The sequence below is a fragment of the Crocuta crocuta genome, unplaced genomic scaffold, assembly GCF_008692635.1.
Source record: "Crocuta crocuta isolate KB4526 unplaced genomic scaffold, BGI_CrCroc_1.0 scaffold41, whole genome shotgun sequence".
NCBI lineage: Eukaryota > Metazoa > Chordata > Mammalia > Carnivora > Hyaenidae > Crocuta > Crocuta crocuta.
In genome coordinates, this window is record NW_027529428.1 from 4,445,686 (window position 1) to 4,470,893 (window position 25,208).

The 25,208-nt window shown below is 39.3% G+C and overlaps 1 pseudogene; it reads right to left on the bottom strand.

Moving 5' to 3' along the window:
- Window positions 1-4,277: 4,277 nt before the first annotated feature.
- LOC144227594 (replication factor C subunit 5 pseudogene) overlaps window positions 4,278-25,208 on the bottom strand; it is a 29,446-nt pseudogene continuing 8,515 nt past the window's right edge.

The following is a 25,208-nucleotide window of genomic DNA, read 5'->3' on the forward strand; positions in this document are numbered from 1 at the left end:
CTGTGCTTCCCTAATCTCCTGGCAACCATTATTCTACTTTCTCTTTATATGAATTTTTTACTTAGGTACCTCATAGAAGTGGAATCATATAGTATTTATCTTTTTGTGACTGGCTTATTTCATTTATCATAATGTCCTCAAGGTTCATCCATTCAGCACATGTCAGAATTTCCTTCATCTTTAAGGCTGAATAATATTCTATTATGTGAATGTACCACATTTTGTTTCTCCATTCATCCATCAATATGCACTTGGGTTCCTTCCACCTTTTGGCTACTGTGAATAATGCTACTATAAATATGAGTGTACAAGTAACTGTTTGAGTTCCTGCTTTCAATTCTTTTGGGTATATAACTTTTCATATACTTTAAACTTTGAAATCCCTAAGTGTTATTTTTATAAAAAGGTAAAAGCAGTTAAAAAGAAAAACTCTAGGGGCACCTGGGTGGCTCAGTCAGTTGAGCATCTGACCCTTGATTTTGGCTCAGGTCGTGATCCCAGGGCCATGGGATCGAACCTTGTGTCAGGCTCTAAACTAAACATGGAGTCTACTTAAGATTCTCCCTCTCTCCCTCTGCCCCTCTCCCTTGCTCATGCTCTCCTTTTCTCTCTCTTCAAAAAATATAATAATAATAATAATAATAATAAAAGGTTTTTTAAAAAAGAAAAACTCTAAAATTGAACTCACTCCTCCCCCCAACTAAAAGCACATGATAAACTGGTGTCATAACCACATGGAGAAAAATAATTATTTCAAGCTCTTTACAGAAGAATGAAAGCCAGTCAATGAAGATGGAATGGTAAATAGAAGGATCACCAATGGATTATAAAGCCATCAGATGAAAAGACGTAGTGGAATAGTGTATTTTATGCCAAAGTGTAATCCCACAGATGTCATGCTAATTTCAAGAAGAAAGAAATGTCTTTACAAAAGCAAAATCTCATGTTAGATCATAAAGAATGACACACCTGACATCATGTACCCCAACAAAAGCATCACCTATGAAATATTTCTTCCCAAATCTATTCAAACCCTTAAACCTTCAGTTTACAGAAACTATAAGGGCTAGAGGAACAAGTTAATGACTCCAAGAGTAAGCAATCAAACATATACAGAATGTGGAACATTATACAAAAACTTCTCAGTATCTTCAAAATGGTGTCACACACACACAAAAGGAGGGATAGGGAAAGTTTCTTCTAGAATAAAAAATACGAAAGTGGGGCACCTGAGTGGCTCAGTGGGTTGAGCGTCCGACTTCGGCTCAGGTCATGATCTCACGGTTTGTGGGTTTGAGCCCCGCTTTAGGCTCTGTGCTGAATGCTTGCTCAGAGCCTGGAGCCTGTTTCGGATTCTGTGTCTTTTTCTCTGCCTGCCCCTCCCCGGTTCACACTCTGTCTCTCAAAAATAAATTAAAAATGTAAAAAAATTAAAAAAAAACACAAAAGTGATGCAGCAAGCAAATGCAATGCATATATGTTGTCTTAATACTGGTTTTAAAAAGATCAGCTATAGGAAACAAGTTTGAAACAAATGGGGGGATTTGAATTTGGATTGTGTATTATAGAATATATCTCTTGGATATATTTTCTTGGATATGTCAAGGGTATGTGATTCTGTAAGAGAATGTTCTTAGTCTTAGAAGATACACACTACAGTGTTTAGTAGTGAAGGGACACTAAAAATTCAAATATGCCAAAATACGTTACCAAGTAGGTAGTGGGTATATGGGTGTTGAGTCTAGGTGAGGAGGGGCTGTCCATTGTATGATTTTTCTAAACACTTTCATTTTCTCTGTACCTTAAAATTTTTTTATAATATGTGGCTGAAAAAGTAAAAGATCAAGTTTTGAGAATCAGCACAAAAAATTATACGAAAGATGAAATGCAGAGGCTCCACACTAAAACTCCCCATCGGGGACTGTCTCATTTGAGCTGGGAAGAGGGCACATGAGACCTAGTGATGGATCTTCTTTCTCAAAAAAGAGACAGGATTCGGTGACTAAGTTTTAATTCTAGGCCCCCAAGCAAAAGTTTCAGAAAGGGACCTTTTAGCCTTTGCTAATTGTAAATTAATCAGCTCTCCAGTGGTGAGAAGGCCCCTTTCTCTCTGCATCCCCCCACCCCCCCTCCACACTCCCCAGTGTTTATGCCTAGAGCAAGAATGAGACATTTTACAAAACAAAGAGGAGCTCTTAGAGAAGATGGTATGGTTACTTAGTTGGTAGTGATGAATACAGCACTGGCTTCATTGCAATCTGTGAAATGGCCAACAATGATGAACACTTTTTCCTTTATTGAGTGGAGTGGTTGGTAGAATAGTGGTTAAGAGAGTAGACTGAAGTCAGCCTGCCCAAGTTCAACACTGGACGGTGCCTCATAGCCCCTGTGTGAAACAGGAACTATGTAAACCATTTTCCATAATCGTAAGTGAAGATAATGCTAACACCCAACTCAGAGTCATCTGAAAATAAAAAAAAAAAAAACAATAAATACCACATATCAGCACTATTAGCACAGTACCTAGAAAAGAGTAAGACCAAAAGTGTTTCTGGTGATGCTGATAATGATGATTACTCACTAAAGGAAGTGAACATTTAGAAACAAGCTGAAAGGCAGACCCCTACTGGGGCTTTGAAACATCTATAGGCAAAAAATAAATTTTGGGGGCCACTCGGGAACTTAAATCAGATTTACTGTGAATTTACCTATGTCCATGAATTTCCTGAGAATTCATTCAGCACACACCTGGCAACAGCTGTCCATCTCCAGAGCCCAAGGAAAGCTGGGATCAGGAGCTAGAGAGAGCTAAGAACCGCAAGGGTCCTTTGTCACTATGGGACAGTGGTGCTGTGTTTCACTAACTTGGTGTCTAGAGAGCAAGCAGTTAACCTTTCTCAGTGGTAGCTGTTATTTTAGGGCCCCTTTCCAGCAGCTGCTGAAATGTAAAACCATTATTCAATTAGCTGATGGCTGTTGGAAAACAAAAAATTACCTTAACTATGTTTTTTCATTTCCTGCCTGAGACACTATTTTAAATGTTTCGGGGTTCCGACCAGTTGAGATCTCATGTCACGGATTATATACCAAACACTCAAAGACACCACCTTAGCTTCTAAATTTACTTAACATATTTTTAAAAATTATAAGTGGCACAGACACTCATATATTTCAGTGTCTGGTGAAGTTTCTTTTGAGGTGGAAATCGGCAAAAAATTTCAACATAAGGATTATCTTAAAATTTGAGAACTCTCTACTTGGCCATTAGCCTTTGAACTTCTGAAGATAGCTTTGGTAGATAGCAACATCTATGGAGACCATAGCTGATGAAATAAGACTTCTCCTTGGGAATAATACAAGAATTTAACACTTACATAAAAACCAACTTTTTAAACAAAGTTTAGTATCACCGAGAATGGTAATTCTGTGATTCTTAGACTAGGAAGGTCTGATTGTCAATCCAAATTGAGTAGGTTAGCCTCTTTATAACAGTCTCACTGGAGAAAGAAGGGTCATGTATAATAGAAACAATAAGAAAGCTACTTTTTAAAAAATTACAAACAGAGCTAACATCCATACAATATAATTACTGTAAAATAGGTTACTAATTTGTACAAAATGTCCTTTCTTTTCAACAGTTTTGGATTGAGAGTCATACTTCTCTCAAGTGTCCTACATTAAACAAATCCTTTTTGTACAATCAGTCGTATCAAACGGTATCATTTAAAGTCTAATTTTATGTTATACGTACAATTATCTTTTGTCTGCTTTCATAACACCATCAGAAGGCTGCTGGTAATTCTACTTCAGGAAGAGAAAGAAAACTTATAAATGAATTTATTGTATCATAGCTCTGGCCACAAATCCAGTAACACCTGTTTCAATGTATACACAGCTAATTCCCAAGATTATATAACTTAATTTTAAAGATCTTCATACGAAACTTTGACTATATTAGATATGAAAGCCTTATATTCCAAAATAGGATGGATTATCCTAGTTTCTCTTCATCTAAGCAATTGAAGAATGAAAACTTTAAGATTGACATAAGCTTTTTTGTTTGCTTTTTTACTATAAAAGACAAATATTACCATAAAGTACTTATACATCAGATCTTGCCTTCTTATCTTTACTGTATTACAAATGCAGTACTTAAAAAAATTCTGTCAACTTAAGCCTAAAACTGTTTCCCAATGGGTGATTACAGTTCAATCACTTAACTCAGTGTTACACTCTCGAACTGCTAGTGCTGATTTCTTCAAATTGTAGCTAGAAGTCTAAGCCTCTGCAACAATAAAGTCTCTGGTGATTTAAAAGCAGTGGTGAGGAATTTCAGCTGAATCTACTTCTTTTTGGTATCAACAAAAAGTTTGTACTCAATGTCTGCCATTTTAGTCAATAAATGTATTTGAACTGATGGTATAAAATCCATCCTAAGTCAAATAAGGATATTATGTAACGCCAACCTCTTCAGCGTTTTCAACTCCATAGTATTTCTATAGCTGTGGAGAAATCTTAATTCAACATCCAGTCCTGAACGTTGGCAAAATCACATTTGAGGGAGTGTGCCCCATACACGTATACAGTCTGCCCTATTCCCTACAGAACCATACTGGTGTTCTGTAAGGCATGAAGAGCCCTTCACATAGCTCCGCTGGAAAGAATCACAAGTGCTTTCAGTCCATCTTTACTTACATCCGCTTTCCCTTCTTCCATGACATGTCCTACATAGGCGACAATGAGTTCCGGGATCGGAGGACTAACATTGAACATTATACACCAGGACCACAGTGCAAGGGTCCTCTTCAACAGATAGTTACAGATGAGGTAGAATATGGTTCTTCATAAATTTCTCAGTCACTCTACTTCAAGCATTCTGAGCATCTTGAGTTACGGCATTAGTGAGCTTCTACGTTTAAGCCTGTCTTAAACGTTGTCTTGTGGTGACAAAGTTCAGGGTTGGTCCTGGAATCCTATCTATCACTCCAAGAGCAAGGTGCTGATTTGTTTTTATCGTTGTATAATTACTTAGCATGGGCTAGGATTGTGGCTGGATCCCTGGAGGGTTATTGAGAAGCAGGTGGAGCAAACACACTTCATTGATAAATGTTTGAATGGTTTTCAGGATGTCCTGATGAGAAATGTGGCTGGTATTTCTCAACCAAGGTCAGTTTCCTACTTTTGTCTGCCACGGAGATAACTAGCTCTGAGGCTCCGAGGGGAATTCTTATATCCCCAGCATGTCTGCCCAGCTATTAATGGAAATCTGATTCCAGAAAGTTCACATTAGTGTTGTTACACATTTAGAAATATGTGTTATTATATGGTACAAGTAGTTCAGTCATGGTAAAAAAAAAAAAGTTATATTGATAAGCAAACAGAAAATACCTCTCCTGAAAGCCTACTTCCCAGAGACTGACATTGTAAATATTTTGTTATATATCCTCCTCAAATTTTCCAAATAAAAGCTGGCAAATATTCTCATACTGTCCTATTACCTTCTTTTGCTACCAACGTTTCATGAACGTCTGTGAAGAAAATGAATATACATAATCTTCATGGCTATATAACATTTCCTTGGATCATAATTAATAACTAAAACTTAATGGGAGCCGATAGTCAAGTGTCTGATCAACTAATACGTGGCTGTCTCCCTTGAAGAAAGTGACTACTTTGCCTTCTGAGAAGTCTTGCCTCTCACTTTCCTGTGGTCACCTTCCCAATATTTATCATGACTTTTGCCCATCTCTCAGGTCACGATGGAAAAGGTGCTTCCAAGATTGGTTCCAGGAATTCTTGTCAAAATAAGACATAAAGTAACTATAAAGTTAAACTATTTTATTTAATTTATTCTATTTTCCCATCTTGAGTTATATCCTGTTCAGTTGTCCAGTCAACCTCTCCAGGAATATTATGTGAGTGCAACACCAGAGTAGAGCACAGATAATGCATATCAGTGTCCCCAGGTTTGAACATTATTAGGAGAGAGTCTGTTTTTTTACTTTTACCATCTTCTAGAAGCTACCCATATTCCTTGGCTCATAGCCCCTTTTCTCCTTCTTCAAAGCCAGTAATATTACATGCCTCTGGCTATTCCATAGTCACGTCTTCTTCCGACCGCAGCTGGGAACAGTTCTCTACTTTTAAGGACCCAACTGATTAGGTAATCCAAACTAATCTCCGCATCTAAGTCCTTAACTCGATCACATCTGTAAGGTTACTTTTGCCACATAAGTTAACATAGTCACAGGTAGGACATAAACTTCTGGGGCAACCATTATTCTGCCTACTACAAAGGCCACGAAGACCATGTAGCAGCAGCAACAAAATACTTATTGTGTACTATCTGGGGGAAAACATTATATATACTTTGTTTTTATTATTATTGTTATTATTTTGCTTTATAATATCTGCTTTTATGAGATAAAACACAGTAAAGGTAAGACCAGAGGTAATTATACCAAATGGAACTCCAAAGACGCATGGCTGGAGGTAAAAGTGAGTGATCTCACTGCTTTGGAGAACTGATAGGCACCTTGAAAAATTCCTTCCACATGAAATATTAATGTGTTTTTTTCTTCTGAAAGCTCCTCTGCCTCAAGGCTTCAGGTGTTTCTCCTGCTCAGGTCAACAGCAGGAATTTTCAAAACTTTAGTGGGTTTAAAACAGAGATAAGTTTTTAGAAAGCATGCTACACTTTTATTTATTTATTTATTTATTTATTTAATTTATTTATTTAGTGCAACCGGGAATTTAGATTATTTACATTGCTTTAAAACTTGATGCTTTCTTCTCTGCCTTGTGAAGGACAATCCACGGAGGAAAACAACACTTGTATCACTGGAAAATTTCACAATGAACAAGGACACTTTGGATTCCAAATGATCCTCATTGCCTTTTAACATGTAGATTAGCTAATTTCCTTGAGGTATAAAACTTGAATTTGAAAAAAAAGAAGAAGAGAAAGTAAATATAAACTAATGAGGACTTGCAGGGACCCAGCTGAAGGTATCAGATGCCTAGGTGCTTTTATTTGTCTAGTTTAATTTGTTCTGTATGTCACAAAAAATGTGGCTCTCATTTCCAAATGACAAGTGTAATGGAGTGCTTTGTGAAAAACAACTGCGTTACAAATGGCACTTTATGATAGAATCTCACTGACAATTCAGTTATCAAACAAAATACTTCATATTAGTAGAAAAATTAACATCTTAAAAACTTTTTTTAATGTTTTATTTATTTCTGAGAGAGACAGAGAGAGCGTGAGCAGGGGAGCGTCAGAGACAGAGGGAGACACAGAATCCGAAACAGGCTCCAGGCTCTGAGCTGTCAGCACAGAGCCCGATGTGGGGCTCAAACCCACAAACCGTGAGATAATGACCTGAGCCGAAGTCGACGCTCAACCGACTGAGCCACCCAGGCGCCCCGAAAAATTAACATATTTTAAAAAACATACATTGGGGGCAGGAAGTAGCTTTGAACTCGATGGAGCGTCTGGCACTATCCCCGTTTTCATGCAACTCTAGGAGTTGAGTAGATTAGATCTTGGGAGGATGCATGTAGAGGGACTTCAAATATGGCCTTATTCTGGGAGATCCTGCGAAGACTCATGTAGTCTAGCACCCCTCTCTGGAGGGGGAGTGGAACTTGAAACATTGAAATATTTTAGATTTTCTCATCGCGAGGCTCAACAAATCTTAGCTGGAATTGAAATTTGTAGTAATCATCTTCCTGGTAGAAATGCAGCACCTTAAGTTTTTATAACGGCCTCATCAGTAGTGGTTGCAGGTATGGCCTTCACTGCGAAGTATGAGCAAACTCCTAATGACTTTCTACTGCCTCTCACTGAACAGAGTTCTGTGTTGTTTCCTCTGCCTCTCCCAGTTTTTTGTACTCCTTCCTTCCTATTACACTGGCCAGTGGCACATGTGGGAATTCTGTTCTTTATGGATAAGTCTCAACATCAGAAAGATTGCTGAACCTTTCATTGGTCATCAGATAATGGAGTTGGGGGGTGAAGCCCATCGAGAGTGATTGCAGACATTAAGGAAGCCTCAGGCTGCTATCTCGTTCGGCGAGTATGTGAGACATCCCATATGCGTGTGAGTTACGTTTGATAACTTAGGTTCCACTAGACAAAGAACTTTACAATTTATCAATCAATAATCAATATTATTGAATGTTTGCTATAAAAAAGATCACATACTAAGTCCTCTGAAATCTACAAAAATAAATACAATGAAGGGAGGGGTGTCTGGCTGGCTTAGTTGATAGAGCATGCTACTCATCTGGGGTAGTGAGTTTGACCTCCATGTTGGGCATGGAGATTACATCAAACAAACAAACAAACAAACAGATAAGACAAGGGGAAAGTGCTGATCAGATTTGCAATGTAATAAGATTATTTTAGTTGTATTTCAGAAGAAAGATTCTGGCTGGGAGAGAGAAGGGATTAACAAGGCTTTGGTTTGGTTGTTTTAAAAGAAGCCAAATAACCATGGCTTCCATAAGACAGATTCATTTATTTCCCCCATAAAAGTTTGAAGTGGCAAACAGTGAGAGAGCCTTTTATCTTGTGGCTCCTTCACCCCCTAAGGTTTTCACTTGTAAGGTTGAGCCTGACTCACCTCCACTATCTCATCACAGTTCAGACTGCAGAAAGGCAAAAGAAGAGAAGGACAGGGGCGCCTGGGTGGCTCAGTCAGTTAAGCATCCGACTTCGGCTCAGGTCATGATCTCACAGTTCGTGGGTTCGAGCCCTGCGTCGGGCTCTGTGCTGACAGCTAGCTCAGAATTGGAGCCTGTTTCAGATTCTGTGACTCCCTCTCTCTCTGCCCCTCTGCTAACGCTGTCTCTCTCTCTCTCAAAAAAAAAAAAAAAAAAAAAAAAAAAAAGACAAGGACACACATCTCTGTTTTAAGAATGTGGTTCAGAAGGTGCACATGTCACTTCCATTCTTAGGCTATTAACCAGAACTTTCTTGGCCAGGTGACATTGTAGCTCGGTCATATGAGGCTGGAAGGGAGGTCAGGAAATGTAGTCTCTAGCCGGAAGGCATGGTGCTCAATTCTATCACGAAAAGGAAGAAGGGAGTATGGATATTGGATATAATTAGCCATCCCTGGTACATAAAATAAGGCTGGAGGCAAAGAGATTAATTAAGAGACTACTAATGTAATAATTGTAGCCTGGACTGGGCTGGTGCCCATGATAACAAGAAGGATTTAAAGAGTATTTGGAAGGAAGAATTGACAGGACTTGGTAATTTATTGAATACGAGGATAAAAGAGAGTAAGGAGTAATTTATTCATTTCTTCAGTATATAATGAGTCCTACTGTGTGCCCGGCATCATACAAGGTGCTAGATACTATTTGTGCCTTAAGGAACTTAGACACTAATATGCGATGTTCAGATTTGTACTAGAAATGACACTGCCATCCATTAAGATACAGAATACAGAAGAAAGAGCAGTTTGAAAGTGACGAGTATGTGATAATCCTAATAAACTTGAGGTGCCCGTGGGACAATCAATTAGTAATATTCAGGAGATGGTTGACGATTTGATTCTGAATCTCTAGAGGGAAATTGGAATTGAGATACTTATGCTTCAGGGACCATCAGCACAGGTGGTAATTTGCAACCTACATGAGCAGTAAGTTTGCCTAAAGTGAGTGTCGAGAAAGAAGAGAGCCTCACACAGAACACACCAGCATTCAAGGAGGAGACCATAAAGGGGAAGGACTGATCAGAAGGGTTAAAGAAAAATGAGGTGACCCCAGAATGATGAACGCAAAGGGAAGAGTGAGATTTAAGAAGGATCAAATATCTCCAGGAGAGTAAATAAAGTGGAGGCTGAGCCTGGAGGATGCGAGAGGGAGAAGAGCAGTGAAGACACAGGGCTGCAAGGGGGTGTCTTTTGTGACTACAAGGGATACTTTCTGCTTTGACTTAAAGGCAGGAGAGAATTGAACATGTTTAAATGACAATGGGAGGGAGTCTTACAGAGGAAAACGCTGGTGATGGAGGAGAGAAAGTAAACTCCTGAAGGGGGTGCTTGGGGCAGAAAATGGAGTTTATGTAACAAGTATCTTTATATGGATGGGACCTTTTCCATCTTATGATCTGAAAAACTTGAGAGAGTGTAGGTATAGATTCTGTTCATGCATTTGCACCAGAAACTGGAGGCTCCATCTGGAGCCTTCTTTTTGGCCTATAGAAGCAAGATCATCTACTGACAGCTATGGGGAGGGGAGACTGTGGGTTGGAAATTTAGGGACACTTACAAGAATTGCTTGATTGTAGGGAAGGCACAATTGTGTGCAGGGACCATGGCACAAATTTATAGTTTCTCCAATGTACTGACTGCTCTTGGTGAGGAGACATCTTCTCCAGTGGTATTCACAGCCTAGATAAAGTCCTCAAGGGGGTGGACGGGACGATTGGTCCAGGGTTAGATTTTGCTAGGCAATTGTAATAAAAGACCTGAAAAACAAAACTTCCACCACATTGACAAGAATGTGGTTGAAATGATGGGTAGGGGAGGAAGGAAAGATAAGAGGAGTGCTCCTGGGGAAAATGGAGGGAACATCAAAAATTGGTCTTGGAGAAGGTATCTAAGAGATGATAACTGAGCGTGAGTGTGAAAAATAAGGGATTCCAGTCAGAGGTTAGCACAGTTTGGAATAATGCCAACATCCAGATCTTGAGAATCACATATTTTTACAGGGTCCCAAAGAATGGAGATTTTATCAGGAATAAGAAAAAGTTTAGAGCATGGATGAAGTGACATCTGAACTGGACCATAAGGAATGGACAGGTTGGCAATAGATTAGATGACAACTTTTATCTGAAAGCAAAGAGTATTGTTTCAGTCTGGATGGGTAAATTGGGTACAGATTACAGAAGGAATAATAATAATAACATAACAACAGTCACTGATTTTTTTTTCAGTGTGCCAGAAACACATGCCTAGGCATTTTACACATCGCAGAGATTTCTTCCTGTCATCTCCACTTGAATTACTCAAAAGAACTAAAATTCAACACATCTAAAAGTGAACTCTTGATCTTCCTCTCTTATCTCACACCTGATCTCCTTCCGGGGTTAATTTCAAGGATGGATATACCATTAATCCAGTTAGGTAAGCCCAAAACCTAGGAACTATTCTCAAAACCTCCCTCTCCGTAATGCACTAGATTCCATCAAGTCCTGTTGAGTTTACCATTTAAATACCTTCCCCCATCTTATCTTTTTGTCTACACTTTCTTCATCCAAACTATCATCTCTCTGTTGATGTACTCCTATGTCCTCCTGATGAGTCCCCTTGACATTACTCTTTACTTCCAATGGATTCTCCTCACAGGAACCTGAGTGATCAGTTCATCACAACTAGACTATGCCATTCCTTTCATTTCAAGCCAAAGAGGTCTCCATCAAGGTCTTGAGGTATTGCTTTTTATCAATGATTAGATTCCTATATTTCTTCCACCACCATGTTGTTCTACAGCATGATCTTAGGCAATCACCTAATACGTTTTCCCTTAGGGTTTATTAATTGGAAAAAAAAAAACAGAACAGAACAAACCTTGCCCTACTTTGAATAGATAATGGGAGGAATCACCAATAAAAGAATATAAAGGTGCTTTGAACAGAAAGGATATGAAGCTGCTAGGTGCTTTATTGATGGGTGCCACCAGAATGCAGAATATCATTTCTTTCTCTTTGGAAGTTCTCAATACTTTAATGATAAAACTAGTAACTACTGTATCCTGCCATTTGCTGAAGGGTCTCCTGGAGGGATGGGTTTGAGATGAAAGTTGAATTGGTTACTTCACCAAAAATTTTGAACAATGTTCTTAGAAAAATGATAACATTTTGACCTTGAAGTCTTAGACTAGAACATAAAGAAAAGAATTTCTTCAAAATTACTTACAAAAGAGATGTTTTGTAGATAAAGGGTGGTAAAAATCAAACTATCTGGGTAGGTAGTTTTGAGCTGTTGTTCTTCAGAATTTATTTCTGGGGAATCTGACCTCTCTGAACCCACAGCAGCTATCCCTAGTGAATATCAGCTTGATGTAGGTCTGCCAGGCATCTTCATCTGCTCCTTACCATGTACTCTTCATTCTTCTCTACCTTGCTCCCTCCCCAGGAGGCTAATCTGTGTGGATTTACACACACTGACTCCCTTACCTTGTGGTTTCCCGTTGGATTTGGCCAGTGGGAAGCCTTCCTAGGAGATTAGAGAGATAAGGTGAGGTCAGGTATTTAATCCCTCTTCTCTCTCTGCCCTCTGGCCTCAAGCTGGCCATGTCCCTCCAAGGTCATTACCCCCCCCCCCAAAGGTGGCTGCTCAGCAAAACTCTCTCCTTCAGGGTTCTGGTAACTACTTCCTTCCCTTTAGGTCAAGGAGGGTGGTTAACAGTTCTGTTGCTACTAACCCCAGGTTGGTGTATTATTCCTTGTGGTTCCCTTAAACTCCATGTAAACATCGAGTCCATTTACAAACAAACCCTCCTTGGGGCACTTAGGTGGCTCAGTCAGTTAAGTGTCCAACTTCGGCTCAGGTCATGATCTCACAGTTTGTGGGTTTGAGCCCCGTGTCCAGCTCTGTGCTGACAGCTCAGAGCCTGGAACTTGCTTTGGATTCTGTGTCTCCTTCTTTCTCTGTCCCTCCCCCACTCATGCTCTTTCTCTCTCTCAAAAAAGAACATGAAAAAAAATTAACATAAATAAATAAACCCTCCTAATTACTTCAATTCAAATGTGTGATCTGTTTGTTTTTGGATGTTCATTTGACATTTCTACACATTCTCCAAAGCACAAAAACTCAACTTTTTGTTTGTTTGTTTTCCAATGATTGACAATGCCTTCTGTACAATCATCTACTAAGCCATATGCAGAGATCCAAGATAAGAGCCAAAGATGATGTAAACTAAGAGATGACATTAAGGGTGGGATACGTAGAGGAAGGATGGGTTTTTGGAAGAGGGTGAGCATTCAGGTTACGGTGGAATTCAAAAATTAAGGTCAATATATTCTTTGCTAATAAAAATAAAATGTTTACATTTCGGAGAGATCTAATTTGACATAGTATATAAAAATTCACATCCTTACTTTTTTTTTCCATGGTATTTTAGAGAGATGGTATAGAATTGTCATTAAAGTATGAAGTTTGGTGTCCATCTTTCTAGTTAAATTTTGATTTTGCCACTTACAAGTTATTTGACATGGGACACATTATTTAAATTCACTGCCTCAGAATCCTTATCCATGAAGTAAGAGTCATACCACTCTTTACTTTTTTTAAAGATTTTGTGAAGATTAAGGGAGTTGGTATATGGAAGTGTTTAGAATATTGCCCCACCCACAGTAAGTGCTTGGCAAATATTAACTATTACTATTTGGAGCCAGAATAAATGCTAGCGTTTATTGGGATTAAGTCATGAGACAAAGAAATGAAGACATAGAGCTCAAATCGGTTGGCCAAAGTCACAAAGCAAGGATTGACTTCAGGTTTATTCGTTGATTTATTTGTGCAACAAATATTTATCTCACCAGTATGGAGCACAAGTTACATTAATTTGGCCAAGTCTATAAAAATGATTACAGCTACAGTGAGAACTAATCAAACAAACAGCAATAACAACAAACATGACCACAAAACAAAGCCTTGGCTCCCACCTGTACAGCTATCTCTCCCCGCCCCCCATCATGCCATCCCAGGGGCTGCCTTCCTGCCTACTTTCGATTTTAATCAGTTCCTTGTCTGACATCCTTTGGAGAATCTCCCTCTATCATATGTGGGGCTTATGATACCACATTTGGTGCTTAGATCTTGGTTTTTGGCGGATATGCAAAAATGAAAAAGAGCAAGATATCTCTCCAGAGACTCCACAGCTGTGCATGTGAAAAGCACAAATCTCTCCAACTAAGATCTAGCGAAAAAAATGACCAAGAAAAACCCTAACAAAAAATGAAAAATCCTCAAAGTAATTTATGCTCTAAGATTTCCCCCCGGATCTGCATTGTCTGAAAGTCTCAGATGGTATGTTGTGTGTGTGTGTATGTGTGTGCACGCACTAATTTCATCCTCCCCAGTCAAACCATCTACTGTGGGGAGTGCAGGAGTCGTGCTGGTTGGAGACTTGTCTCTGCCACTGGGGAGGGCAACATCTTGGTAAATCCTCATTTAACTGTGAAGACAGCTGTAAGCCCTTTACATTTGTAAGTGAAACTTAATTGCAGAATTCTGTAGGGTTTGAGGCTACCCAAAGATTCCCCTAGTGCAAAGCTAATCCTTGAGTTTAAAAGTAACAAATCTAAAGGCTCCATTCAGGATACATGATTCCCCTGCCTGCCAGGGGGAAGGGTTGCAAGAGACCTAATCAAATAATAAAACAAAACGAAATCCATAGATAAGTAGGATTGGGTCAACATAGGACCGGACGAAGTACACAAGTAAAGTAATCTTACAGGGAATTTGTGTTCGGAACAATACTTTAGAAGATTAAAAAGGATTAAACATTTTGTAACATTTTAAACTTGCAGTTAATAATCTTAATAAAAAATGTTCAACTTTAGGGAGGGAAGTTAGTATATTTTTCATGATCTGACTGGAGGTCAAAATCAGTTCACTGGGCTAGAATTGTCTGCTGGTGTTTTTGGACTCATTCTTCTTGTGCCTCAGTTTTTCCATTGCTGGAATAATGTATAATCTTTAAAAAAAATTTTTTAATGTTTATTTTTGAGAGGGAGAAGGACAGAGTGCGAACAGGGAAGGGGCAGAGAGAGAGAAGGAGACACAGAATCCAAAGCAGGCTCCAGGCTCTGAGGTGTCAGCACAGAGCCCGATGCGGGGCTTGAACTCATGAACTTGAAGATCATGACCGAACTGAAGTTGGACGCTTCACTGACTGGGCCACCCAGGTGCCCCAGAAATAATGTACAATCTATGTGTGATATGCTTTTAACACAAGCACACCGATTTCTTTACATAGCGGGAATTTGGGATTATTAACATTCGATTTGAGTTATGAAAATGAAGTTTGTATTTTAGAAACACAACTATTGAGATGAAAGGAGTATACCAACCATCCCATTCTATTATTGGAAAAGACATTTAAAATTGTTTGCAGGTGTGGCAGCTGGCTGGCTCAGTCAGTAGACTGTAGAACTCTTAATCTCAGGGTTGTGACTTCAAGCCCCAGGTTGGGCAAAAGGATTACTTTTTTTAAGAATAGATAAATAAAAATGAAATTGTTTTGGGAGAAATGATATTTGGAATTCAAAACAATTTCTCCACTTGCTCAGTAATGACAACAATAAAAATTGAGTTTTAAGTCAGGGCACCTGGGTAGGTGGCTCAGTGGTTTCGGCTCAGGTCATGATTTCACAGTTCATGAAGTTGAGCCCCAGCCCCCCACCCATCACCCTGCCCCATGTTGGGCTCTGTGCTAACCGTATGGAGGCTGCTTTGGATTCTCTGTCTCTCTCTCTCTGCCCCTCCCCTGCTCACTCTCTCTCTCTTTCACAACAAATAAATAAACATTTAAAAACTTGAGTTTTAAGTTGACTTTTAGATGAGCATATTTGTATTACTCGAGCACATGTCATGAATCTTCTTGAAAATCAAATAATCTCCTGCACAATTTGCTCTGTCATACGGTCTGTAAAGGAGTCACCAGGTATTGGCACCTGCATCCCTGAAATTTACGTGTAACATTAACTCATACACACACACACACACATTTTCTTTAAATGTGGAAGTGTGAAGATTCTCTGCATTTTCACTGAAGTGAGGACCAGTTATCCTCATTGGTTTTTCCCCCCTTCCCTTGATGATTCTCTGCATATTATTACTTATGGGTAGATCCATGGTTCTTAACCCGACAGGGATTAAGATCAGATTTACCCCTCCACCAGGCCCTCCCTTTCTCCCCTACCCCTTCAGGGATGAGATCAGAAATGCTGAGAGGATCAAACTCTCCCTGCCTTGCAATCCTCAAAGGTCAAATGTAGATTTGTCTTCTGATAGATTTGCATTTTTTTAGTAAGGTTAAATGTCTATTGTTCAGCCTATATTAGGTTGTTCAGGGCTCTTGCAAATACATTTTATGGTTATACTGACAGGCTAGTCAGACTGTACACATTTGGTCTAGGTGTTTGAGGATGTGTCTCAAGTTTTAGGAATAAGCTATTTCTGGAAAATAAAAAAAATTTAGGAGATTGTACTGAATCAGATTTTTTATTTGATTTTTTAAATATTATGTTAGTATAAAAAACTACAAGAAAATTGTTTCAGGAGGAATCACTTATCTAAAGAACTAATACATCTCTGTTGAGTATCTTTTGTTGTGTTTACTCTTGAAGATTTTCAACATAGGCTGGCTTTCACTGGCTTTGAGTTAGCTTTTAAACACATGGAGATTGAGGGCAAGCAAAGGATCTCTTCGGATAAAATCATAGTGTCCTCAATTAATATGAGGGTCTTTTTACAATGGGACTTTTTAATTTATTACTTTTTCTTTTATAAGGTTTCATATTTAATTTTTTAAGGTTTATTTATTTTAAGAGGGAGAGATAGAGTGTAAGCTGGGTAGGGGCAGAGAGAGAGGGAGATACAATATCTGAAGCAGGCTCCGGGCTCTGAGCTGTCAGCATAGAGCCTGACATGCGGCTCAAACCCATGGACCACAAGATCTTGACCTGAGCCAAAGTCGGATGCTCAACACACTGAGCCACCCAGGTGCTCCAAGGTTTTATTTACTTATTTTTTAAATTTTTCCCAAGGTTTTATTTTTAAGTAATCTCTACACATGGGGCTTGAATTGATGATCCTGAGATGAAGAATCACATACTCTACCAACCGAGCCAGTCAGGTGCCCCAATTTTCTCTTTAATCTATTTATTTTGGCCTTGTGATCTTCAATGCCAGCTGCTCTAATTGGAGTTCTCCATAGAACTCACTGTTATATAGGGGTACCTGGGTGGCTAAGTGTCCAACTTCAGCTCAGGTCACGATCTTGTGGTTCGTGAATTCCAGCCCTGTGTCAGGTCTCTGCTGTCAGCACAGTGCCTGCTTTGGATCCTCTGTCTCTCTCTCTCCCTCTCTCTCTCTCTGCACCTCCCTTGCTCACTCTCGCTCTCTCTCTCTCAAAAATAAATAAACATAAAAAAAGAACTCACTTATAAACAAATCAAGACACGAAATTAAAAGCTGTTTTATCATTAGGAAATCTGTGTGAGGTCTACACAAACCCCCAGTTATGAGCAATTCACGTGTGTGGTAGATAGAATAATGCTCCCCAGATGACCACAACCTAATCCACAGAATGTGTTAATGCTAACTTACATGGCAAAGGGGATTTTGCAAGTGTGATTAAGTAAAAGATTGAGATGGGGAGATTATCCTGGATAATATTATCATCATAAGTGTCCTTGTAAGAAGGAGGCAGAGGGAAATTTGACTATAGAACCAGAGAAGGCGATGTTATAAAGGCAGCAGTCTCTCTCTGAAGGTGAAGGAAGGGACCACAAACCAAATACAGGTGGCTACTAGAAGTAGAAAAAGGTAAAGAAACAGATTCCCCACTCAGAGCCTCCAGAAGGAGCCACCTATGTCAAATACCTTGAGGTTAGCCCTGTGAAGCTGATTTTGGACTTGGCGGCCTCTAGATCGGCATTGTATTAAACCACTAGGTGTATGGTAATCTGTTGCAGGAGCAGTGCGAAGTATATATCTTTGGCATTAAGCATTTGAATTTGTATTTATACAAATAATTTTGAACTCTTATTTTAGGTTCTTATCCACACTGATTATATCCACAATGACACCATTACAAAAAATGAAATGGATATTTGGCTCTAGAGTTCTGAACCTTGGCTTTAGTACAAATTGTGATGTTATATACGCATAGCTATCTAATTTAGAAATTCAGGAATCTCAATTATGTATATTTCAAGAGTGATGGTAATAGAGTATAACAACTTTGGGATTCCTTTTAAAAACTGCGTTGGTACCATATGCAAAAAAGGAGATAAAATTTTCTCATTCCTAGATTTTAATCTTTTTAAAAAATTTTTTTATTTTTTTATTTTTTTGATTTTAATCTTATTTAACTTCAAGGAGCAAACTAGCCTGGATGTCAAATGTTTCACTTTGATATTTTATGGCAGAGTATGCAACATACTAAAATGACAGTATATGGAGGGGCAAGTTATCAGTTCTGGGGCTGTTTTTCTCAGGGAGATCCTCTGAAAAAATTTCAACCTGTAAACTTGATTGAGAAGTTTAGAAATTTACCAACAATACAGCAGGTGCTTATGTGTCTGAGTTTCTGCCTAACTCTGCCTGGGATCTTGTCTGTGGTGTACGTTAAGCTGCTTATGGACACATATAATCACGATCTCAGCAATCTGGTCTCTAAGAACTTGAACCCAATGTTTATATATGTGCTGTAGGCTCCATAGAGCAAACTTCCAATAGACCAAGGAAGACATTTCTCCCATTTCCTGTCCCATTCCCAAACTGGTGAAGGTGTTTTTTTTCCTCTCCAGAACCCTTTCCAGAACCTTCTCCAGAACGCTCAATGAGTCCAGAAGAGCAGCATCCACCCTTCCCTACACACAGCATCCTCTTCTTCATGGCCATCACCATTTCCACCCTCGTCACTAACGTCTGCATTGCTAATATTTGTAGCACACTTAAAAGCTCACAAAGATCATTTGCATGATCTCCTCAGGATGAAAATGAGCACTCTTTGGAGCTAGACGAAGCTTTTGGGCACTTCATCTTGCAAGGGCTTTGCAGAGGAACCCGGGCAATGTTATTCTCCCTGCACACTTCCGCAGCACGCCGTGTCTTACATAAGGAGTGTTTGGTCAATATAGAACTACCATTTGTGAATGAGGATACTACATTTCAGAGAAATTCTGTACTTTTCCCGGTGTCATATCGGCAGAAAGGGAATTGCAGATGCTAGAAGTCAGGTTCCCTCATCTATTACTCGGTGGACAAAAAATATATATGTAGTGCCAGATGTAAACCCCTCCCCCCCCCGCCCCCCAAAATGGCTCCCTATTTGTCTTAGTTGAATAAGAGTTAGGGAGAGGATCAAAAGGAGGAAATGATTCATCAGAAAGTACATATTCAGTGGCCTTATCTCATCATATGTAAAGAAGCAAGAAGAAAGAAATTAAAATTGATGATGTGCCAGCTTTAAAAAAAATCAACATCATAATATTGTCACTGGATGTTGACCCTTTGTTGCGGAAGAAGAGGAGGGGACTATAGGTCATTTGTATTTTCTTTGTCCATTATTTTTCTCAGTGGGAAGCAGGAGTAAGATTTCCTCTCCTTTGTGAAACTAAAGACAGTGTCCCTTCTAGATCTTAGTTTTCCTCACCAGTATTTTACACAGCTAACCCATCTCAGGTTGATACATATGTAAATTCACACAATTGTTCCTATTTGTAAAGGGAAAAGCCATTGTCAATAAAATGTGGCAGAGTGCTCTTTTTAAGTCCTCACTCATTCACAGCAAATGTGTCTAAATTGCTAAGGACCAAGGAAGGCCATCTTGCTCTCTGTTGGAGACCCAATTCTACCTGGGTTATTGGGAAGCCAATAATCAGTTGGAAAACAGGGGATGGAATTTAGGACATTATATAGGAGGTTCCCTTGTTTCTACCAAAGATCTTAGTTCAGACCGATTTAGGCTGATAAAGTTCCACAGTTCAGGCAAAAGAAACTTGGTGTTCATTTGGATTGCTACTTCAACAACCCAATGAGGTAGAAATTATTTGTTTATTTATTTTTATTTGTTTATTTTGAGAGAGAGAGAGAGGCAGAGGGAGAAAGAGAGAGAGAATCCCAAGCAGGCTCCATGCTCAGTGTGGAGCCCTATGAGGGGCTCAATCCCACAACCCTGGAATCATGACCTGAACTGAAATCAAGAGTCTGACACTCAACCAACTGAGCCCCCCCACCCCAACTCCAGGTCCCGGAAGCTAACAAACTTAATAAAGCAGTATCACATGAAGTTAAGAGTTGGGGCTTGAGTTTCATTGCCTTGAGTTCCAGTTCTGCTACAACAATTAACTAGCTGTGTGACCTTGGGAAGAAAGTTGACTCTCTGATCTTCAGTTTCTTTATGAGTAAAATAGGGATGGGCTTTGGGCTAGACTTACTGCATTGAGTTATTTTGTGGATTAATGTTAGACCATAAATATTCAATCAATTATCATTAAAGCAATTGAGGTAGTAAATTTCAGATACAGAGTTCAAAGTTCAAGCCCTTCTCATTGTACCATAGTGCTAGTTGAATGATGTTCACAAAGGCCCCAATTCCTTATAGTGAGATATCTAGGGTTAGAACTTTAAAATGATCTTTCAGGGTACCTGGGTGGCCTCCGATTTCCATTCAGGTCATGATCTCACAGTTTGTGGGTCTAAGCCCTGTGTTGGGCTCTGTGCTGACTGCCAGCTCAGAGCCTAGAGCCTGTTTCAGATTCTGTATGTCCCTCTCTCTCTGACCCTCCTCTGCTCACACTGTCTCTCTCTCTCTCTCTCAGAAATAAATAAAACATTAAAATAAAATAAAATAAAATGATCTTTCAAATGGTTGATTTAAATCTGCTTATGGAGCAAGTTGCCCAACTCTATTTGGGGTTCCTGTTATATCTGAAATTGAGAGCTCTCAATGGTTACAAGAATATGAGGTGATGGAGACCATCAGCTTCACATAATTTCAGGTTGCAGGACATGGAATGAATATCAGGAGATACAAATCAATTTGGACAAGAGAGAATCTACTTGTCTCTTTAGAAATCAGCTTCAAAGGAGACTAGCTAAGTGTAATTCTGTTAGAAACACACACATTCACACACACACACATACAAAGTCACATTTAGTACATACTGTGTGGAAAACACAATGCAGGGAGGAATATAAAGATCTCCATTAAGATGAAGTCCATGCTATTCTACAGGTTATTTTAGCAGGAGAGCTAGTGACTCACCCAGCCCAAATCAGGCATCCTGGGCCAGAGATCTGATGACATGCTCTAAGAATGAGGAAAAGGGAGATTAATAACAGAGACCAGAGGGAGCGCCAGGGTGGCTCAGTCAGTTAGGCATCCGACTTAGGTCATGATACCAGGGTCGTGGAACCAAGCCTCACATGAGCTTTTCCACACTGAGCGTGGAGCCTTCTTTTTATTATTATTATTACTATTATAAAATGCTTTTAATTATTAACATTTGTTATATATATTTTTACTTTTTTTCTCAAGTTATTTTGGTTTATTAATTTTCTTTTTTTTTTTTTACAAATAGTTTATTGTCAAATTGGTTTCCATATAACACCCAGTGCTCATCCCCACAAGGGCCCTCCTCCATGCCCATCTCCCCCCTTCCCCCCCACATCCATCAGTCCTCAGTTTGTTCTCAGCATTCAGGAGTCTCTCATGGTTTGCCTCTCTCCCTCTCCCCCACCATTTCCCCACTTCTTCTCCCTCATGGTCCTCAGTTAAGTTCCTCCTAATCCTCGTATACATGCAAACATATGATATCTGTCCTTTTCTGCCTGACTTATTTCGCTCAGCATAACACCCTCAAGGTCCATCCATGTTGCTACACATGGCCAGATTTCATTGTTTCTCATTGCCATGTAGTATTCCATGGTATAGATAAACCACATCTTCTTGATCCATTCGTCCGTTGATGGACACTTAGGCTCTTTCCGTGTTTTAGCTATTGTGGAGAGTGCTGCTATGAACATTGGGGTACATGTGCTGAGCATGGAGCCTTCTTAAGACTCTCAATCTTTCTCTCCCTCTCTCTCCCCCTGTCCCCCACTTGAGCTCTCTCTCTCTGTCTTAAAAGACATAAAAATGAAAAACAATTTAAAAAAAGAATAACAGAGATCAGAGGAGGGTGGAGGAAATCGTTAAGACTTCTTGGAAAAAAAGAAAGGAAATACTGCGTTCCTACAATCTACTAGGCACTATAATAGTTGGTTTTTCAGTTGGGTTTTGAAGGAAAGACAAAATTTAATAGTTGGATATAGAAAGAATTGAGAGCTAGCTTGAGAGAAATAGACAAAAATATATGCCTGGGGTGCTGAGAGCAGTTATGATTTATTTGGCACACTGCTGCCCATCATGTTGGGTGAATCCGCATTCTCACCGGAACTTTCAATTACCATCAGTTTCAAGATTTGCCTTCTTGCCATGATATATTTCAAAATTTCATCATAAGTAATGTTCAACTTATTTTACAATTTTCCTTTTAATATGCTTTTAATATTTTAGAAACCAGGGAAATTTACTTTTTAAGTAAATACTATATAATACCAAAATTAATTTTAAAGCCAGGAAATTGTTTCTATAAATATGGTTTTAAAATCATCACATGGCTTTGAAAAGTTGTAAGAAATATTGCCTGGATCTAGTTTTTTTAAAAAAATATTGTCCAAAACAATTTCCCCCTTTCAGTTGGCCACCTTTACTAAATCATACTAATTTTTAGGAGAGGTTGTTTTTTTTCCCCAATCTGTCTCCAGTTACTAAGAAACATTTCTCAATTGGTTTTTTGGAACTAGGAATTTCAATTTTGATTGTCAACAAACTGGATTTTATTTATTGGTTAAATTAAACCTAATTAGGTAGGTATTCTTTGTCCAGTTTTACGGATGTGAAAACCAAAACACACAGAGTTTCAGAGGCTTTCCAAAGCAGTTAAACACTGTGGATAAGAGCCGGGTGTGAGTTTGGCTGCTGTGAGACCCAGTCGTGGCCCCATCACAGAGTAGTTCAATGACCGTGGCAAAGTAGCTCAATCTCTCTTACCTAGCCATTTAAGCTTACTAGGATTTAGTTATTCAAGTTGTGGTTGTTGTTGTTGTTTAGAGCAGTCAGGCAGAGGGTCTCCACATTTGATTTCATTAAATCAGAATAGCGAATGTATCAACTCAGTTCTTCTTCCTCTTCAACAAACCTTTAAGAACTTTCCGTAAGTCAGGTATCATATTAGTAGAGAAAAGATGATGAAGAAGATATCTTTAGAAACTTCCCAAGTTTCCACAAATATTAATATCAAAGCAGCAAAATAGTAAGTTCTGGGCCAACTTGTTTTCCAATTAATCTTGCGTGGACCCAATAATGCTCAAATTTCTCTTGAGCTCCTCAATAGCTATTTGGTTTGTAAAGCATTTGAATACTCTGTCAAAACTACTATTTTGAAATTTATCTTTGCTTCTGTAATGAGAAAACTATACAAAAGTCCCTGAAGTGTGTTTATTCCAACTTGCTGTCATTGCAAGTTGCTTTGGGACATTCTTAGGGACTTAAGGTGAGCCAGTATCTTTCCACGGAAGGGTTCCAGCTGTGGCCACTCCCTACTTACTGTTATTATTGTCACTAGTTTAAAAGTTAATATCCTTATGTTACATCTATAAGCAGAATTGTCAAATTGAGAAATTTCAAAAAACACTCTACCTTTGACCTATTCAATTAGTTGTGACTTTATTTGATTGATTGTTTTACTGCTTGGCTCTCTAGCCTCCTACCTTCCAGGAAGAATTGGGTCATTTTGTTCCTTGACTCTTGGAGAGTGAAGGTCAGACAAAGGAGTCTAGAGGAGTCTCATCCTGGGGCGTTAGCTCCTGGACAGCATCTGGCAGGCTGAGATCACAGACCTTATCAGAGCCACACTGCTATGAAGTCCTGCAGGGAGAACACACGGTTATGCTACTATAAATACAGGGCATGCTTTAACAGTTTTATTTGTAATGTTTATTTGGTTTTGAGAGAGAGAGAGAGTGAGCAGGGAGAGGCAGAGAGAGGAGAGAGAGAATCTCAAGCAGATTCTGCACAGTCAGCACAGAGCCCAATGCAAGGCTCGAAATCACGACGGTGAGATCATGACCTGAACCAAAATCAAGAGTCGGATGCTTAACCGACAGAGCCACCTAGGCACCCCCAACAGTTTTAAAAGAGTTTAGTTTATAACTTCTAAAAGCAAATAAATGTTTACTGTTTTTCTTGGTTGATAACATACTAGCATATCTATGCCTATGCATGTTGTTTCATATTATAAATTTGAACCTGAACATTCTCCTCCATGCTTCCCTGCACTTAGTTTGTATACATCTTTGTCAGGGGAGACAAGCTTCTGCTTCAGACTATCAGGCCCTTGTGGGCAGATGCACCAAAATCCAGGCAGGAGACAGAAAGCATTCCAGTTATTCTTACAAACAGAATTTAGTATAATGAATAGTTAACTAGATGTAGACATGTCAATAGCCGAATGCATAGAAAGAGAATTCTAATCTATCACAGATATAGCAATTATAGAAAGCTCTATCCCCCTTAGACTGGAGAGTGCAAGGGGAGGAAGTTGGAATTACTTTTTTTTTATATTTATTTTTTGAGAAAGACAGAGCATGAGTGGGGGAGAAGCAGAGAAGGAGAGGGCAACACAAAATCTAAAGCAGGCTCTGGGCTCTGAACTGCCAGCACAGAACCTGACTTGGGGCTCGAACTCACTGACTGGGAGATCATGACCTAAGCCGAAGTCGGATGCATAACCAACTTGAGCCACGGAAGTTGGAATTATTAACACTCAGAAACTCAGAGGTGATCCCCTGTGAAGCTCAATGTCAGAACTCAGGGGGCACTGGCTAACTGATGCGGGGGTCTCTGAGATGGGGTGGGTAATGAGGTTGGGTTTTCAAGTGCTGGGAAAACTTCTAGCCAGATTCAGTTGCTGCCACAGGAAGGCATTGCCAGGTGAAGAAGTTTTGTCCACATGATGCTTCCAGGAATCACAAGCAGAAAGGAAAACCCAGAAGGAATAAATAGAAAGGAGAAAATCCCTTCTTTTTCCACCCTTGCTAACTGCGACCAGAGCCCCTTATTACCAGGACCCAGTATATAACTGGCAGGCAAAGCAGAAACGTGATTTGCCAAGTCCCAGCTCTGGCATCACAGAGCAGAGTAGGAAAGGCACACTTGGAGGTGGGAGACAATAGATTAATAATTGGTGCGGTAGGGAACATGTTTTACTGTCAGCAGTGGGCATAGTTCCTACACGACCATATTGAATAAATGCTTGTAGGATGAAGATGTGTGGATAGTTAGATTTTTTAAAAATGCGATTTTAATAGCTTAACATCTTTTTTCTGTATTTATTTATTTATTTATTT